This window comes from Coenobita brevimanus, chromosome 85 (genome assembly GCF_032717465.1).
Source record: "Coenobita brevimanus isolate Jiangsu-jjx chromosome 85, ASM3271746v2, whole genome shotgun sequence".
NCBI lineage: Eukaryota > Metazoa > Arthropoda > Malacostraca > Decapoda > Coenobitidae > Coenobita > Coenobita brevimanus.
Window position 1 is genome coordinate 11,013,244 of NC_137038.1, and position 21,223 is coordinate 11,034,466.

At 42.7% G+C, this 21,223-nt stretch overlaps 1 protein-coding gene across 1 annotated transcript in view; it reads right to left on the reverse strand.

Annotated features, from left to right (window-relative positions):
• Liprin-alpha (PTPRF interacting protein alpha) overlaps positions 1 to 21,223 on the reverse strand; it is a 332,503-nt gene that overhangs the window by 273,862 nt on the left and 37,418 nt on the right. The window lies entirely within an intron of this gene.

The window sequence follows — 21,223 nt, forward strand, 5'->3', positions numbered from 1 at the left end:
CGAGGAGGACTAGAGAAGGGAGAATAAGTACAAGACGAGGGAGAAATAAAGAGAAAAACTCAAACGTGTTAAGGGACAAGAGAAACAAAACAAAATGATGGAAGGAAAGAAGGAAGAATAAAAGCAAGGAAGGATGGAAGGAAGAATGGAGGGGTGGGAGGGCGTGAGGGAAGGAAGGAAGGAAGGAAAGAGGGAGGGAGGGAGGGAGAAGCGGGTCAGGGCTGGGTAAGAGAGGTCAGATGTCAAAAATTAACACTGGAAAGAGGGATGAAAAGAAGGAAGGAGGAAGGGACAACAGGAAGGACGGAGAGAAGTAAGAAGAAGAGAGAAAGTAGGGGGGGAAGGGAGTGGAGGAAAAAAAAAAAAAGACGAGAAGAGGGAGAGAGGGACCGACGGAGAGAAGGAATGAAGAAGGAAAAGAGGAAACAGGTTGCGATGAGAAGATGGAGAAAAGGAAAGAGGAAAGGTGAGAGCAGGACAAGTCATAGGTCAACAGTCAGGAAGGAGGGAGGGAAGGAGGGAGGGATGGAGGAAGGGATGGAGGAAGGGAGGTGAGGGATGGAAGGAAGGAGAAAGGGATGGAGGGAAGAGGAAGGGATGGAGGAAGGGAGGTAAGGGATGGAAGGAAGGAGAAAGGGATGGAGAGAAGGAGGAAGGGATGGAGGGAAGGAGGAGGTGAAGAATGGTGGGAAAAAGGCAGTGATGGTTGGGGAGAAGGATGGATGGATGGACAAGAGGAAGGAATGGAGGGAAGGAGGTTGGGATGGAGAGAAGGAGGAAGAAATGGAGGGAAAGAAGAAAGGAAGGGTGGAGAGAAGGGAGGGATAAAGAGAAAGAATGTGGGTTGAAGAGAAGGAGGAATGAGTGGAAAGAAGTGAGAGATGGAGAGAAGAGGTGGAGGAAAGGAGGTAGGCATGGAGAGAAAGAGGGAGGGAGGGAAGGAGGAGGAGAGGGAGGGATAGAATGAGAAGGATGGAGAAAAGTGAGAGATGGAAAGCAGGGAGGGATGGAGATAGGAGGGATGGGGGGATTTAGGAAAGGAGGGAGGGAAAGATGGAGAGTAAGCAAGGAGGACAGGTGAGGTCAGGACGGGTCAGAGGTTAAAGGTCAACACACCGGCTGGAGGATGAAAATTTTATGGTTGTCCCTCCCATCCTCCCTCCCTCCCTCCCTCCCTCCCTCCCTCCCTCCCTCTCCCCAACTCCACTTCCTTCTCCCCCCCCCCCTCCTGCTCTTCCTTCTTCCCATCCTATATACCTTCCTATTCTCTCTCTCTCTCTCTCTCTCTCTCTCTCTCTCTCTCTCTCTCTCTCTCTCTCTCTCTCTCTCTCCATTTATCTATCTATCTATCTGTGTGTCTATCTGTTCATGTCCATCAATTTACCCGTCTGTTCATCTATCTATCTACTGTCTGTCGGTCCACTCATTTATCTATCTACCTGTCTGCCTGTCTATTTATCTATCTAACTATCTATCTACCTGTCTTATTCAATCTCTATCTATCTATATAGATCCATCTATCTCTCTATATATCTATCTATCTGTCCATCTATCGCCAGGCTAACCTTGCTTCCCCTTTACTTGATAAATTTCTAGGCAGGTCCTCACAGTCTCTCTCTCTCTCTCTCTCTCTCTCTCTCTCCCAGCGTGAGGCTGATAGGTTAGAAAGTTCGAAGTGATGTATGACGGGGAGAGAGAGAGAGAGAGAGAGAGAGAGAGAGAGACACACACACACACACACACACACACACACACACACACACACACACACACACACACACACACACACACTAATAAATCCATGTAATTCCTTAGAATGTCTGCAAAACTCTACGCACCCGGCTACATACATTTCATTAACGAACCCTCGGGAAGCACGACTTTAAGAAAAAAAAAATCCCTCAGAGGACATCAATCTGGACTCAACTCGACATGTCAGCTACTGAACCTCCAGTGGCTGTGTATGCAAAGTTTTAGTAAAGCACTGTGTCGGAGTTTACAGTTCTGATACATACATACTCTACATACAGACATACACGGAAACTCAATGTACATAGCTATAGTGATAGGTAATACTCATAGGTACCGGTAACTAGATACAGAAACAGACATAGCTAGATATACATATATACATACACAGACATATACACATAATGGCATGGAAACTCAATGCAAATCATTATAATGATATATAGACACATACAGACAGACACAGATAGGTAGATAGCTACATACAGATACGGTACATACAGAGAAAGACATACATACACATACACACACACAAAGACAGAGAGAGAGAGAGAGAGAGGGGGGGGGACTCCTACGTGAGCGTCACTCATTAGTAATTAAATGGCTGTAATTCCCATGTGACCGCAATTTCAAGGCACTTCAATGGTCGTAAATCACAAGCAACCGCTCTTCATCTAAACGTAATTCAGTGTTAACCGTACTTCACCTAACCGTAATTCAATGTTAACCGTACCCCACCTGACCGTAATTCAATGATAACCGTACTTCACCTGAACGTAATTCAAAGTTAACCGTACGTCACCTGACCGTAATTCACTGTTAACCGTACTTCATCTGACCATAATTTAATGTTAACCATTCTTCACCTGACCGTAATTCAATGTTAACCGTACCTCACCTGACCGTAATTCAATGTTAACCGTACTTCACCTGACCGTAATTCAATGTTAACTGTACTTCACCTGACCGTAATTCAATGTTAACCGTACTTTACCTGACCGTAAATCAGTGTTAACCGTACTTCACCTGACAGTAATTCTAAGTTAGCCGTACTTCACCTGACCGTAATTTAATGTTAACCGTACTTCACCTGACCGTAATTCACAGCCGTACTTCACCTGACCGTAATTCACAGCCGTACTTCACTTGACCATAATTCAAAGTTAACTACTTCACCTAACCATACTTCAGAGTTAGCCACACTTCAGCTAAAATTCATTCTTAACGGTACTTCATCTAACAACAAATCAAAGTTAGCCGTAATTCACCTAACTAATTCACAGTTAACCGCACTTCACTTAACCATAATTCAAAGTTAACCGTAAGGTACTTCAACTGTCCATAATTCACAGGCCACGTGTGTGTGTGTGTGTGTGTGTGTGTGTGTGTGTGTCTCTCTCTCTCTCTCTCTCTCTCTCTCGTACGATGTGTGTGTGTGTGTGTGTGTGTGTGTGTGTGTGTGTGTGTGTGTGTGTGTGTGTGTGTGTGTCTCTCTCTCTCTCTCTCTCGTACGATGTGTGTGTGTGTGTGTGTGTGTGTGTGTGTGTGTGTGTGTGTGTGTGTGTGTGTGTGTGTGTGTGTGTGTGTGTGTGTGTGTGTGCGTGTGTGTGTGTGTGTGTGTGTGTGTGTGTGTGTGTGTGTGTGTGTGTGTGTGTGTGTGTGTGTGTGTGTGTGTGTGTGTGTGTGTGTGTGTGCGTGTGTCTCTCTCGTACGACCATTACGGTGCATAAAACAGCAACAAACTCGAGCAAGAGAAGAAGCAGGAGCAGGCACGGAGCAGCCGACCATCTTCCTCCTCAGGCACACCAGGTACACTTTCCAGGCACCAGGTACAAAGATGAGGACCCCTTTTGACTCAATTATCTTTTACGGTCAATCCCAGTCAGTGACCAAGCCTCATTTTATTCCCCCAGACATAATACTGAGTCCCCCCTGCTCCCTCTCAAAGACTGCTGTTCCTGTTCATCTGTTTGCGTCCCCGATGACTGTTATTATTATCATGGCTGTTTTCGTTGTTGTCGCTTACCCCTGATGTCTGACCGAGCAGACTCATCAACCACTCTTAAAAAATTGTATGTTGGGCAGTCCTACAGGCACAGTACAGCATAGGCACAGTGCAGGGAACAGGTGTCCCCTTATGACAGACAGCACCTCACTAAGGTCGGACCACGGTCTTTCCACACGGTGAGGTGCAGGGAATATGAGAGGGTTAGCTCTTGAGTAAAAGCCACAGCTGCTTCACTCTACCCAGGGTACACTACTACACTACGTGTAGGTCCCTCGTCTGTGCCTAACTGTGTAGTATTTCTTTTTATTAACACAGAGGCAGGCATTACAAACTGTTCAAATTGGCCAAGCTTGCTTTTCATGTAGTCAAGAATGTGTGGCCGCAGGATACCGTAATGTCTTTCCATGCATTATTTTGGAAGATAAAGGATAATGGTGTTGGCCAGCCTCCAAGCGACAAACACCACGGCAGGTTCAGTGTGCTTCTACGGCTTTACTTCCCTTCCTGCCACCATAACACCCCAGGACTCTACATTACCCTACACTTCAAATTTATTTCACTTACTTGGTTATCATTCTTTCTGTTTTCCAGATAACTTGGGTCAGTTGGATTTAATCGGTATTTTATGCTATACAGAAATAGCCTATACATTTTTTCTAGGATATTCTGAACAGATACCGGTAACAGTTATTGCAACATACGGTATCTCATACCAGCCGCATATTAGAAGTCAAACATTGTTTGTTTCCCTTTGTCCTTTCGTACTAAGGAAGCCTTTTTTATATGGTTCTGGCTAACATCAAACAATATTACCGTCTTCAGATTATCAGAGATTTATCGGGATGAGGGTCTCTCTCTCTCTCTCTCTCTCTCTCTCTCTCTCTCTCTCTCTCTCTCTCTCTCTCTCTCTCTCTCTCTCCGATACCACAGCCACCCATCACATATTATGCTTGACTTTCCCCAGGTTATCAGCTCATCACTTGTGCGTCGCTCTCACCCAGGCAGGCTATTTCAGACCCATATACACATTGCATCGTTCAATATCACCATAGTTATCTTCACTATACTGCCCACACTACTGCACATTTTTTCACCATCATCGTTCAGTGCTACGTAGACTTACTGTTTTTGTGTGATTAGCGTTACTGTCAGTCACCGTTCAGTATTGTACTAGCCTATATCTAATTTCACTGTCGTCGTTCATTTCCACTGATCTACAGTTTTTGCGTAATTATGGTTGTTTTTGTCCCCGTTCAATGTTGCATTACACCTATATTCACAGTTGTCGTTCACTGCTGTATTACACATTTTTTAACTGTCACCATTCACTGATAAGCTCATTTATAAGGTAGTTAAGTACAGTTTCACCGTTACCGTTCACTGAATTACATTTTCACTATAACTGATCACTGCTGCATTACTTACATTCATCATTACCATTCAGTACTGTACGACTGTTTTCACCGTTATCGTGCTTTTATTATTTCAAAGTCAACGTTCACTATACATACAACCACGACTACGCTATTTTCAATTAACATGAACAAATCTTGAGATGGTCTGGCCATGTGGAAAGAACGGAAAATGAGAGACTGACTAGGAGAATATGTGAGTGAGGTAGGGGGGGAGAGGGGGAGACTGATGATGGAGTGATGGGATGGAGATGCTTATGAGAGGTGTGCGTTAGCTGGAGAAAAGGCAGCCTGACAGCAGAGGATAGGATGAAATGAAGGCGATTTGTTTGTGCCCAACCCTTCCGGGATTAAGACGCTTAGCTACATAGATACATATACATAAGGATGATGATGATGTTGATGATAACGATGATGATGATGACAATGACTATTATTTTTATTTTCAATTTCATTTGATAGGACAAAGACAAGGGTAAAAATGACGTCCTCATGCTGAAGAGCCAAATCCTATCACTATTTAATACTTTGGCACGCGGAATTTTGGACGCGGGGGGAGGGGGGACAATTGTTGCGTTATCTCGTGTCAAAGTCATTTACGCATCACTAGCGCTATAATTAACAAGATTCACGGCTTATTACTCCTCTGTCTATCTGTCTATCAATCAGTATGTATCGAATCTAATGCTACCTCTCTCTCTCTCTCTCTCTCTCTCTCTCTCTATGTCCCTACTGAGTAGCGGCCTCATCAACTTTCCACACACCATTTTCAAATTCTGAACTCATACACACAACACACGTGCTAGCATGCAATTATTATTAGTACTCGTACAAACACACACACACACACACACACACACACACACACACACACACACACACACACACACACACACACACACACAATTATTCCGTCAGCCAGTGTCACAAGTCATTAAGGCCTGACAAACGCCAAATTAACTACAATAGATTCACGGCTCATTGCTACTCTAGCCCACACACCGAGGGTTATATCTATCTATCTGTATCTATGGTGACAGACGACTACTGTAAGTTATCTACCATCATCTCTCTCTCTCTCTCTCTCTCTCTCTCTCTCTCTCTCTCTCTCTCTCTCTCTCTCTCTCCTACAGTTTGATAGTAAACCTTTCTCTTTATTTTAATGAAGGGTCACCTGGAAACAACCGTAAGATCTGTGTGGTCAGTAAACTATATATTATTAGGTAACTCTGCATCCATCCATCTATACTTCCAACAACTTATTCACGCTCCATCCATCCACCTACCGTACCTATTTACAGTCTATCCATCCCTTCATACATTTATCTTTCATTCCCTTATTCTTCTACCCATCTATCTGTCTATTTACCCACCATCCATCTATCCTTATATCCATCTATCTACCTATTTACCACCAATTCATCTATCCTTCCAACTATCATCCTTCTATCCATCTATCTATTTACCATCCATCCCTCTAACCATCTATCTCCCTATCGCCTGACGAAGCATCCTGTGAGGGGAGGCTCTGACTATGCCGTACCATCCACCAGTAATTTGGTGCTAGTCACGATGAAGTGCTATGTAAAGGATGTAGAGCCGTAGTATTGCTATTCTGACACTGAAAGGCTGCAAATGGACAAAAATCTCCGGTTAGTTACTGTGAATTAATTTTTGTTTAGGAAACCTCGCCAAAGTTAAACTGAAGTCGAGAGAGAGAGAGAGAGAGAGAGAGAGAGAGAGAGAGAGAGAGAGAGAGAGAGAGAGAGAGAGAGAGAGACGAGGGGGTCCTGTTAATTCGAGAGCGTATTTTGTATTTTATTCCTGCTACACCAGACAATTTTATTCATTTCTGGATTTTTCTTTCTTCCAACTGGGGTGGGTGGGTGGGTAAGACCAAAGACATCACCTTTACCTCCCCCTTCACTGAGAGGGGCGCCTTCGTGTGGTGGCACCGATATAACTGGCCAACTGAACCACCTGCTTATATGAACATCCCTTCAGATTCTCCCTTATCCCCGACCTGAGGATTGTGGACTGCAGGAGGAGGGAACTTCAGCCTTCGGTCCACTGGGTTCACATTCAGAACAACCTGAGGCTACAACAACTACCCCTTCATGAAAAAATATAAATGGCAATACAACATTTATTTATTGGTCTATTTATTTATTTATTTATTTATTTTGGTACCACACAGACAACCGGTGTGAATGTTACGGAAATGATGTCTCGTAGTGAAAGGGTTAATTAAACGTAACTCTACACACATCCTTTCTCTGTTCCTATAGACGACATTTTCAATGTTCATTTTCAAACACCGATGGCAGTCATTTCACATCTAATTTAAACAAACACTAAAATAACTATATGGACTACTTCCTGCACTAATTTCGAATCTTATTTACACTATCTATATTTTCTCCCTACTTACAATTTTACTTTACTACTAACACTACCGGTATTATCTCGTCGCTTACATCTTTACTTATCAAACCTAATTTACGCCATTAAAATTAATATACAGGCTTCCGGTGTTAGTTTCGGACCATGTTTACACTACCGATAATTTTCTCCTCACGTACAGTACATTTTTACTTTATCTTACAACGCGGATACAAATCTAAATTAAGCTGCATGTAACTTCCATATATAATTTCTAAATCTTTACGTTAAATGACACCTAAGATACACAATTTATTACTTTTTCACTTACACAACACCCCATTTACATTAATTTTCACATGACAGTTACACCACAAGCTACGGAAACATTTGACCGTTAATTCCGTTACTTCAAACGTCAAATTTCAATGGTTCAAAAAGTTGGTCACTGGGAAGCAAGTCCTTAAGCCTCATTTCACTTACTATGCAATCTTTTCATAGATTTCCTTGGTTTTCTTTAATCTTGGCTGATTCTTTTTTATTTTCTTTATGGAATATTCACCTCAAACTAAGATTTCAACCGGTCCTTCGCTAATTTCCGTTTATTTCAAAAGGGTGGATGCGGATAAAAGAAAGGGAACGCACACACGCACGCACATCCCTCCCCAGTGAGTGTGTGAGCGTGAGTGAGAGTCGGAGCTGCTCTCTCTCGAACCACCACGCTCTCTCTCTCTCTCTCTGCATAACGCTATTGCTGAAACTCTCTCTCTCTCTCTCTCTCTCTCTCTCTCTCTCTCTAACCCTTTACCTTTCCCGGTTCTTTATCACCTCATCTATCGCCCTATCCATATATGTCCATCTATTTATCTATCTATTCCTTTATCAATTATAATCATATTTAATTAAATTCACATCAGTAACTCATTTCCTCTACCAGCTCTTACCTTCCAATACTACTTTCACACCTTCGGTTTAAATCAATCCACATTAGCACAACCTGCGATTATTCTAAACATAAAATAAAACACACACAAATGGGTTTTCTTCAGTGAACATTTCGGTCTTGGCCACACTTATCTACAGGTATCTTAAGTTTCATCCGTGAGATACAGATAATTTCGTGATATTTTTTAATAACCCTGACCTTTGACCACAACTTATTCACTTAATCCTCTAATGGTCCTCAATCATTATTTCTAACCTGGTGCAGTTCCAGCCCACAGTGTCTCCACAGTGTTAATGACAAAGAAAAACAGACACACAAACGTAGACCCCAAAACATAACTTCCCTGGGGGTAATAAACGAAAAGGAACAATAAAATGCTCAAAGAGTCAAAACCATTATCTTCTAAAATGCAATTTAAAAAAATAAATACTAACACGGCCAACAAAAAACACTAACTCCATGGTAGTAATAAATTAAAATGAACAAAAGTGGAGATCCATGTAAACAAAGATCGCGGGAGTGGTGACGTAATGATGACGTCAAGAGTATCAACACTAGAAAATATTATGAATGAAAACAAACGCTCGTAACAGCATGCCTTACCTTTCTTACCGTACCGTCTTACTTCACACCTCCTCCATCTTACCTGAAGAGAAAAAAGAAACTATTAGTTTTACTCAAATTATCAAAGACGTCAAAAAGCACACTCGTTACATTACCAACCATTAACCTAACCCCACCCCTCTTAGTGAAGAGAGGCGCCTTCAAGTTCTGGCACTGATATGACCAGGCGGTGGAGATACCCGGTTATACAAACGTCCCTCAATGCCTTTCCTATCCCCTCCCAGAAGGAAGGTGGACTGCAGAACAGTAGCTGTGGTTTGCAATCGAGAGGTTTCACGTTCTGATGAGCTCGGGGCTGCAACCACTACAACTACTATACTACTACTTCGGCTACTACTACAACTACTGCTACTATTACTACTACTGTTGTTATTGTTGTTGTTGTTGTTGTTGCTGCTGCTGCTGCTACAGTATTTTACCAATCCAGTCATCCATCATCTAATCAGTTTTTGCCCCATCAAGAGCTTAGGGGCCCAGGGCTAGGTTCCTAAACCCCAACACTTAAGACGAAGGTAACCAGTCTCAAGTGGATTATGTAAGGAATCAATCCCAACCATTCCTTGGATATCAACCTTTACAGGCCCCATCCGGATGGTGCCTTAACCCACTAGACACTAAGGCGTCATCTGGCTATATGGTTACCAATCAACGTGGTAAATTACTTCCTGGAATACAAGAAAACGCTTGGTTTGTCTTGTCACTCAGTGTACAGTAACCTGAAGGTTGCACTGCATCCAGTGAGAGACGGTGCGCGTCCCCACATGTCATAACAACATCATCAACAACAACAACAATAATAATAGAAATAATAATTATAATAATAATAATAATAAAAAAAAAAAAATAATAATAATAATCCATCCATCCATCATCCAAACCTACACTGGCCCATGAGGAGGTGGGAGCCCGGGACTAGGCTCTTAGTCCCGACATCTAAGATGAGAGTGACCAGCCTTACTCATCCCTGAGTAGCATTACATGAGCAATCAACCCCAACCACCCCTTGGATATAAACCTTCACCGGCTCAATCCAACTGGAGCGCAATAATTACCCACTAAACCACCAGGCGCCAAAATTTGGTTATATGGTTACCACCCAGCGTAATAAATGGTTTCCTGGTGTACAGGAAACCATTTGGCACGTCACTCAGTGTAGAGTCACCCACAGGCAAAAGGAAGAGCAAAGAATGAAGGAAAGAAAGACAGAAGAGGGCGTGTAAAGTTACCCGTAGGCAGAAGGACAAGAAAAGAATGAAGGAAAGAAACACAGAAGAGGATGGAAGGAAAGAAGGACGGTGGAGAGGAAAGGGCAGTCACCCGACAGCAGCTCTATATCGCGTGAGTGGATGGTGAGCGCCCCCACCTACCACAAATAATAATAATAATAACAATAATAATAATAATAATCTATCCATCCATCATCCAATCCTACATTGCCCCATGAGGAGCGTAGGAGCCCGGGGCTAGGCAGTTGGTCCTGACATTTAAGATGATAGTGACCAGCCTCACTCATCCCTGAGTGGCACTACGTGAGCAATAAACCCCAAACACCCCTTGGATATAAACCTTCACCGGCTCAATCCGATTGGAGCGCAATAACTACCCACTAAACCACCAGGCGCCAAAATTTGGTTATATGGTTACCACCCAGCGTAGTAAATGGTTTCCTGGTGTACAGGAAACCATTTGGTTTGTCACTCAGTGTACAGCCACCACAGGCAGAAGGAAGAGGAAAGAATGAAGGAAAGAAAGACAGAAGAGGGAGCGTAAAGTCACCCGTAGGCAGAAGGACGAGGAAAGACTGAAGAAAGACAGAAGAGAATGGAAGGAAAGAAGGATAGAATAATAATAATAATAATAATAATAATAATTAATAATAATAATAATACTAAATAATAATAATAATAATAATAATTAATAATAATAATAATAATATAATAATAATAATAATAATAATAATAATAAAAGTTACTCTCTAATCCACCTAGTACAATATGGCTTCTGAGTTTAATAGGATCATTATTGGTCAGAGTGAAAATAGAGGGCACAATAATTTAGCTTCCTAATTACGTTAGTTAAAAAGGCGAACATATAGGCGGTTCACGGTGATTTGCTGTTACTCCTCTCTCTCTCTCTCTCCTCTTTTTCTTTCACCTCCCACCACCTAAATTTCCTCTTCCACTCCAACCCTTTCTTCCGACATCTCTCCTCGCCTTCCTTCTCTTTCGTCCTCTTCTCCTCCCCACTCTCCCCACCGACTCCTTCCTTTTTCTCCCTTACCCTCTCCACCTCCTTCTCCCCTCCCTCAGTCTCTCTACCTCAATCCTTTCCCATCTCCCCTTCTCCCTACACCTTTCCCCTTCTGTTTCTTGTTCTTACCTCTCTCCATCTCCCCCTCCTCCTTCTCTCCACCAATAACCAAAACCAGCATGTAATGATTAAATGAAAAGTTACACGAGGGAGATGAGTCCTAATGAAAACATTTAGGGTCAGGATCATAAAAAGACCTATTCAGCTTAAATGTCAACTAGATATCCATAACAGTACACTACCTTTCCATTTTTTTTATTTTTTTTTTTCACACGGTATTACAGTATGCCATTTTAATTTTCATTTGTGATTTTTCGCATACTGTCATTATAATATTCACCTTACCTTATTTCAAAGTGCTTCGTAACTGTATAACTGAAGAAAATTTACCGGTATGTAAAAGCAAAAACAAACACAAGCTAAAATTTGGAAACCTTATAAATACGGCCCTTAAAGATCTTTTTTTTTTTGTACTGTGGCCACTTTGAATCTAGGAAGTGTCTACACAAATAAACAAACAAATAAATAAATAAATAGGTGAATAAACACATACATAAGTAAATGAATAAATAAACACAATAACATCTATATACTGACTAGAGCGTTTCTCAGCCTCTGCTATGTATTTGTAAGCGAATGAACAAATATGTTTTCTGGACACTGTTGGTGGTTGTACGTTTGTGCTTCCGAATTCCTGCTACTATAAAAAAAAAAAAAATATAGATTCCTCAAACCTAACATTAAAGGGAAACAGGTATGATGATGATGATGATGACGATGATGATTAGGAGGAGGAGGAGGAGGAAATAAACTGCGCAATTCGAAGTAAAACACGAAGAACGAGGTGAAATAAACACACACGACAAATTACTTAATAAACCAGTGACTCTCAATTACGAAACTAAAACGAAGCGCAACAACAAAATTCCAAGTTTGGTGTTTATCGTTCGCATAAATCCGACTGCAAGAAAAGAAGTCAACGTTTTGTAAAGAAATGCAATAGTCATTAAGGAAACGCGGCCAGGAAAATTAGTGGAGTGGTTTACATAATGCCACTACAGTGTGTGTGTGTGTGTGTGTGTGTGTGTGTGTGTGTGTGTGTGTGTGTGTGTGTGTGTTTTAGTTTCCTTCATAACTCTCTCCCTCTCTCTCTCTCTCTCTCTCTCTCTCTCTCTCAGTGTGTGTGTGTGACATTCTCTCTCCCTCTGTGTGTGTGTGTGTGTGTGTGTGTGTACTGTATGTGACATTCTCTCTCTCTCTCTCTCTCTCTCTCTCTCTGTACCCGTGAAAGTTGCGGCAAGACTAACGTGCAACTGTCTGCCAGTATATGTGTGCATGTGCAAGAACATGTGCAATTTCCCCAGACTCATCAGATAAAAAAAAACAAAACAGCCAGTGCCATCTGTTAAGCGAGAGAAAAACTAGTCCCCACCTCGCCTCCGCCATCTATTGGGCGCGGGAGGAACTAGTCGCCCGCCACTTCACCTCCATCGACCACTCTAGCCGCCGCCCTCTTCGTAACAGCACTCTCTAAGCTGCTCTCCTCCAAGCTAAATAGCGGCTCTCAATCACGGGCGACAATTCTGCGGCCTACGTGATTATCTGGATGTCCAGCTCAATCCTGCATCATCCTTGAACATGCTTGGGGTTTCATTCACTTAGGATTTATCTTGGAAAAATCATATTTCATCTCTTGTAAAATCTGCTTCCAAGAGATTAGGTGTGCTAAGCCGACTCCGTACCTTCTTTACCCTTGCAGAGTTGTTGACTTTATACACAGGTTTTATTCGCCCTTCTGTAGAGTACAACTCTCATGTGTGGGGAGGCTCCCCACATACAGCTCTTCTCAATAGGGTGGAGTCAAAAGCTATTCGTCTCATTAACTCTCTTCCTCTTACTGGCGCCCTTCAACCTCTGTCTCTTCGCCGCACTGTTCCATCTTTATCTCTTTTCTATCGTTACTTCCATGATTACTGCTCCTCTGAACTGTCTGCTTGCATCCCTCCACCTCTACGACGGGTGCGTAGCACCCGTTTAGCAACAAACTCTCATCCCTTTTCTGTCCAACTCTCTAATGCAAGAGTTATCCGTTACTCCCTGTCCTTCATTTATGCAACAGGTCAACTTTGGAACTGTTTCCCTTTGTCTGTATTTCCTACTTCCTATGACCTCCAGTCTTTCAAACGCAATATGTCCAGGCATCTCGAATTCAACGGATCTTGAATTTTGCTCTCTCTCTCTCTCTCTCTCTCTCTCTCTCTCTCCCTCTCTCTCCTGTTATACGGGCTCCTAGCCTTTCGTTCCTTTTTCTTCGCATTAATAAAAAATAATGAAAAAATAAAACACTTACGGTGCGAAAACAATCAAAACATGTAATGAATAAAATACCGTATTAACTACCTGGATAACCAGGATGAATAACTACGAGTAGTAGTACCTGGAGCCCCAAGTTTCTCTGAAATGCATACCCAGTGGACTGCAAGCTGAAGTTGCCCTTCTCCATTCCACCATCCTCTTTTGAGGAGTATAGGGAGTGAGCTGTGACAAGTTTGTATACACGGGCAGTGGGGCCGCCCAGCTATACCGGTGCCACCACCTAATAGCCTCCCTCTCTAGCACCCGAATAACTACTTAAACATCCTAAATCCTCCTTACGTAAACTCAAAGATCACAAACAAGCCATTAAACTAAGCCAACCGTTCTTCGGCTGCCGATACAAAATCTATTTAAACAGCAAAAATGTAGGAAAGGTTGTGACGAATTCGGTGCGCATTCGAATTCCGATTTAAAAAAAAAAAAAAAAAAAAAAAGTCTGGGGGAGAGACCGCACACAAACCCCGCCAATGTGACGCGGAAACATTAACGACACTTACAGAACAAAATCTCGTAAAAAAATATGACAAGAAAAAAAACTCAGGACTATATAAGCGAGTTGTACAAACTTTCCACCGCTGGGAATTGCGAGGAAAAATTGTGAAGTGTCCAACTCGGAGTGACACACGACTTAGCCCTGGGAATATTATTGAAACTTCGGGAGCGAATTGAAGTTGCTTGATGTCTCGTACACGATGATGGAATATGAACATAAGTCATTAGATGCCGTTTGTGTGATATTATTATTATTATTATTATTATTATCCATCCATCCATCATCCAATCCTACGTTGCCTCATGAGAAGCGTAGGAGCCCAGGGCTAGGCAAGTTGATCCTGACATTTAAGATGAGAGTGACCAACCTCACTCATCCCTGAGTGGCATTACATGAGTAATATACCACAACCTTCCCTTGGACATAAACCTTCACCGGCTCAAACCGACTGGTGTGCCGTAATCACCCACTAAACCAACAGGCGCCATAATCTGGTTATATGGTTACCACCCAGCGTAGTAAATGGTTTCCTGGTGTACAGAAAACCATTTGGCTTGTCACTCAGTGTACGGTAGTCACATTATTGTTATTATTATTATTATTATTATTATTACTCGCTGAGAGGCCTCCGCTCGATGTCAAGTCACTTCCTATCTTTAGAAATGAGCTATAACTCGACTCAAGAAAAGGTGGCCCGAGTGGACTGGAAACTGTTTTATTCTTCAAAATACATCATTTTAACACCATCTTGCTCTAACAAAAATTGCGCTACATTGCGCCGTCATAATATCTTCTTTTATAAAACTTCTCACGTGTACCAGTTTGGTTCGTATTACATATTTCTTGTCATTACAAACCAGTTCGGCAACACTCGTTTATTTTTATTTATTTAGTTTTTTTTTTTTTTCGAAAATAAGAATGAGGCACATTTGCTTAGTTTCCACGGGCGTGTATGCAGTAATTTTGTGAATTTTTCCGCGATTCATTACAAATCACAGAGTGGGTTTAGGAAGCTAGAAATTACATTGCCTAGTGCACCAGACGATTCACTTCATAATGGTAAGGAAAAAAAAAAAACTCGAAATTTTAAAAATGGTCACGATGCCGGCAAAAATATTTCACAGTACAGAGCGTTTGTTTAGTTTTCACAGGCGTGTTCGCAGTCATTTTGCAAATTCACGATATGGGTCATAACTTGGAAACCGGTGGCCAAATCGGACTGGAAACTGTTTTATTCTTCAAGTTGGGCATTCTAATGATACCTTGCTCTAACAAAACTTGAGTTACGTTTCGCCGTTTTCGCTGTTACCGTAACAAAGAGACAAACCAACAAACATACAGAAATCGGGTCATTATAATATATATATATATATATATATATATATATATATATATATATATATATATTATTAACGTGTCTCAGTCTGGGCCCTGGTTCAACGGCCCCGTTCCCTGAGGCCAAGCAGCAGAGATTTCCGTCCATTCCAACAACCTTCTGACAACTTTACCTCATCATCCTTCCCTCCTCTTTTCCACTCTGATGGCTCTGTAGCTATTTCTTCTACTAATAAAGCAGAACTCTCAGACTTTCTCCTCCAATTCCACCTTAGACGATTCCGGTGCTGTTCCTCCATCTCTTTCCCCCCTCTGATTTCCACATAGCTAACATTAAGATTTCTTCAAATTGCAGTATGTATTTTCTGCCATCACTGGCCTCAGTGCTAACAAGGCATATGACCCTGATAGGGTCCCTCCCGTTGTCCTCAAGAACTGTGCTCCTGTGCATACACTCTGCCTAGGTAAACTCTTTCGCCTTTGTCTATTAACCTGCACTTTTCCTTCTTGTCGGAAGTTTGTTCTCATTCAGCCTGTCCCAAAGAAGGGTGATCATTCCCACCCCCCTAACTATCGCCCAATTGCTTTAACGTCCTGTATTTCAAAAGTTTTAGTCTATTCATAACAAACAAAACAAAAAAATTAAAGAATCTTTCCTATCACAACCATTTTACTGACTGGCAGTATGGGTTCAGCCATGGAGGTTCCACTGGTGATCTCCCCTACCTTTCAAACTCCTGGTCATCCTCCTTTCGGGACTATGGCGAAAGCCTTGCCATTGCACTTGACATCTCAAAGGCTCTCGATTGAGTCTGGCATAAATCTCTAAAATCCAAACTACCCTCTTACGGTTTCTATCCTTCTATCTATGCCTTCATCTATAACTTCCTTTCTGGTCATTCTATAGCTGCTGTTGTAGACGGCCACCGTCCTTCTCCTGCAGCTATCAATAGTGGTGTTCCTCAGGGCTCTGTCCTGTCTCCAACTATCTTTCTTCTATTCATCAATGACCATCTAATCTGTACATCTAACCCTATCCACTCGTATGCTGATGACTCCACCGTTCACCTTTCCATTTGCTTCCCACAGCGTTCATCTCAGCAGCTGCTTCAACAAACAAGGGATGAGGCTATGGCACACCTACAGTAACGTCTGACTTGGCTCATATCTCTGATTGGGGTATAAATAACCCTGTTGTATTTAATGCATCCAAAACTCAGTTCTTACATTTATCAACCCGACGAAATCTTCCACAGGAGTAACAACTAATTTTTAACAATAGCCAGCTCAATCCTGCATTATCTTTTAACATACTTGAGGTTTCATTTTTCTGGGGATTTATCTAGGAAAGAACATTTTACCTCTCTTGTAAAATCTGCTTCTAAGAGATTGGGTGTGCTAAGCCCACTCCGTACCTTCTTTACCCCCTACGCAGTTGTTGACTTTATACATGGGTTTTATTCGCCTCTGTGTAGAGTACAACTCTCATGTGTGGGAAGGCTCACCATACACAGCTCTTCTCAACAGGGTAGAGTCAAAAAGGCTTTTTGTCTCATTAACTCTCCTCTTACTGGCTCCCTTCAACCTCTGTCTCTTCGCCGCACTGTTGCATCTTTATCTCTTTTCTGTCGCTACTTCGATGGTCACTGCTCCTCTGAACTGTCTGCTTGCATTTATCTCTTTTCTATCGCTACTTCCATGGTTACTGCTCCTCTGAACTGTCTGCTTGCATCCCTCCACCACTACGGCGGGCACGTAGCACCCGTCTAACAACAAACTCTCATCCCTTTTCTGTCTAACTCTCTAATGCAAGAGTTAACCACTACTCCCAGTCCTTCACGTATGCAACAGGTCAACTCTGGAACTGTTTCCCTTTTTTTTCCTACTGCCTACAACCTCTAGTCTTTCAAACGCAGTGTGTCCAGGCATCTCGAAATGAATGGATCTTGAATTTTGCTTTCTGTTGTCTTGTTTTTGTTTTTTACTTGGAGGGACCCGTTTGCAGGCCCCTAGCCTTTGGCTCCTTCTTCCTTGCATTAAAAAAAAAAAAAAACGTAGCTCAGTAGCATAATATTACAATCCTTCCCATAACACTTCTTCGCAACTAGTTATCTCTTATTACAGTTCAGCACTCAAGATGAAAAGATGGAAATTTTATGCCTCGTTAAGCTGAAGAATATATATATATATATAAAATGTACAGTAAAATAAATATGTGGAGGACGCTAATATTTTAACAACTGATATAGACTCCGTTAGGATTTGACCTGGCAGAGTCTGTGTGTTCAAGAGAAGGCTGCTGGTGTGGACGTGTCTGGCAATCAAAGGCGTAAAGGGGTTGTCGGAAGTAGGATATTAGTACCGGTAAATTATGCAGGGTAAACACTGATAACACTGACTGAGCCGTCCCGAAAACACACAAGGAATCGTCAGCGGAATGGAAAGGAAGCGTTATTTACGGACCACCCTGTAGTTCCTCCCTCCCTCTAAATTACATTTTCTCCAACTCCTTTGTTCTCTCTCTCTCTCTCTCTCTCTCTCTCTCTCTCTCTCTCTCTCTCTCTCTCTCTCTCTCTCTCTCTCTCTCTCTCTCTCTCTCTCTCTCAGGTAATTAAACTGATTGTTGAGATGCAGGTATTGACAATGTTAACTAAGTAGTGGTGGAAGTGGTTGTAATGGTGTGGTAGTGTTGGTGGTAATGGAGTAGTACTAATGATAATGATGATGATGATGGTGGTGGTGGTGGCGGTGGTGGTAGACCTGATGATGATTATGATGATTGTGGTAGCTGTGTTCGTAATGGTTATGGCACCTGTGGTAGTAGCTGTGATAGTGGTAATGACTGTGCTGGTAAAATTGGTAGCTGTGGTAGTAGAGTAGTTGTGGTAGTACGCTAGGTGTGGTGGTGGTGGTGGTAGCAGTGGATAACAGGGATAACAGCACACAAACACAAACACACACACACACACACACACACACACACACACACACACACACACACACACACACACGAATAATATACAAGCAAATACAAACAGGCGCCGACAAACACAACATGCATAATTATATTAAACAAACAAGCGCAGATAAACGAATGTACACACACACATACATAAACCAACCGCCAACCTCACACATGCTTCACAGACACATGTACAGTATACACAAACATCAACGTACATACATGCTCACGCTCAGTCACATACACTTACTCTCAACCACACGCACATACTCACGCGTATGATCTAGTTAGGATACAACAGTACGTGTCCTCGATATATACACAATAATTTACACACACACATACGTACATACATAGATACATACATACCCATATAATTATTCATTTATATATATATTCATATTTATATGGGGTAAGTACGGCAAGGTTGTTCATGTGCACACGTTCACAGACATAGACAAGAATACCAGTAAACATATACATACAAAAACACAAGGTCACAGGCTACACACACACACACACACACACACACACACACACACACACACACGAGCTTACCTAACCAAGCAGCATATAGAGTTGCATGTTAACTACAACCATTGCTACTGCCATAACTACCATAAGGACTATTACAGTACCACAACTACCACTATTACCAAATTCTCCAAACATCTATTATATACGATACTATCACACAACAACAACTACTACTACTACTACTACCACCTACTACTACTATTGCTGCTGCTGCTGCTTCTTCAACCACTACTACCACTAATACTACTACTAATACCGCTACAAGCACCACCACCACCACCACTACTTCTGTTATTACTACTAGCTACTACTACAGCTACAGCAACCACTACTACCACAACTAGGCTACCACAACCACCACCACCACTACTACCAAAATCACCACACATCTCCCTTGACCTTGTTACATGATAAGGCAGTGAGAGAGATTAGGGAGGGGGGAGGGGGGGAGGGAGGGAGAGATGAAGGAAGAGAGGGTGATGGCGAGGGTGGAAGAGAAAGAGAAAAAGGAAGGAGATTAGGAAGGGAGGAAAGTGCAAAAACGGAGTGAAGGAATGAAAGAGAGAAGGAAGGAAGGAAGGAAGGATGGATGGATGGATGGAGAGAGAGAGAGAGAGAGAGAGAGAGAGAGAGAGAAGGACGAGGGCTGAAGATAATTCCCTACTGACAGCATAAAAAAAGGTCCATTAAAACAGATACTCAGTTACCTCTACGGTCAACCTTCCCCTAGAATAAGGCAGGCAACAATCAAATTTACATTCACGTCCCTAATTGTATTGGTGGATGAACATGGACAAGAAGAGTAACCTGTCTGATCAGTCCAAGAATCGAACTCGAAGTCTTCAAGATGCGAGCTGAGTACGATACCATTGCACCACCGGGAGAAGGGAATGGAGGAGGAAGAGAAGGGAATGAAGAAGAGAGGAGGGGCGGGGAGGGGAGGGATAGGAAGACAGGACATTAGAAGGTTGAGAAATGGAAAAAATGAAGGGAGAGAAAGGCAGAATATGTGAGAGAGGAGAGAGGGGAGGATGGAGGAAGAATTAGGAGGTAGAGATGATGGGAAGTGATGGAGGAGGTGGAGCTAAGAAGGGGAGGTAATAGAGAGAGAGAGAGAGAGAGAGAGAGAGAGAGAGAGAAACTGTTGGAAGGAACAAAACAAAAAATAATGAAGGAAAAAATGGAGAGAAGAGGAGAGGAGAGCAGTGGAGAGGAGCCTACAGGAGGGGAGGGGAGGGGAGGCGGGGGAGAAGAAGCGGAAGATATAAAGGGAGGGAGGTAAGGAGGTTAAGCCTTGAGGCAGAGAAGTGGATGTATGGAGGAAACTTTCTCCTCATCCCTCCTTCTCTCCCTCATCTCTCCCACTCTCTTCTTCTCTCCCCCTCTGTGTTTATCTCGATTCTCTAACCCTTGCTCTCCTCAACCTCTTCTAATCTCTCTCTCTCTCTCTCTCTCCAACCTCTTCAGTTCCTCTTTCCACCCCTCTCTCGTTATCTCCCCTCTTCTCATGTAACACCTCCTCCCCTCTCCCTTGCTCCTCCATCTATTACTCCCCTCCCTCATATCTTCCTCATACCTCCCCTTCCCTCTTTTTCCCTCTCACCTCTCCACCCACCTTACCCTCTCTCTCTCTCGCCCCCCTTCCCTTAAATCCTTCTCCCTCTCCCCTCCCCTCCCATCTTCTCCTCCTCCTCCCCACAGTTTACTTTCAACGGTCCTCTTAACACACACACACACACACACACACACACACACACACACACACACTTTTCTTCCCCTCCCTTCGACTATTTCTCTTACCGTAACTCTCTCTCTCTCTCTCTCTCTCTCTCTCTCCTTCCGTCCTTCCTTCCCTCTCTCCCTTCCTTCCCTCCCTCACTATATTCCTCGCTCCCAGCTATCTTCCCTCACTTCTTGTCTATCTCCCTCCCTCACTATATCCCTCGCTCCCAGCTATCTTCCCTCACTTCTTGTCTATCTCCCTCCCTCCTTCTATCTCCCTTTGTCTCCCTCCCTCCTTCTTTCCTATTTCCCTTTGTATTCCTCCATCCCCTCTCCTTCTCTCCTACCTCCCTTTGTCTACTTCCCT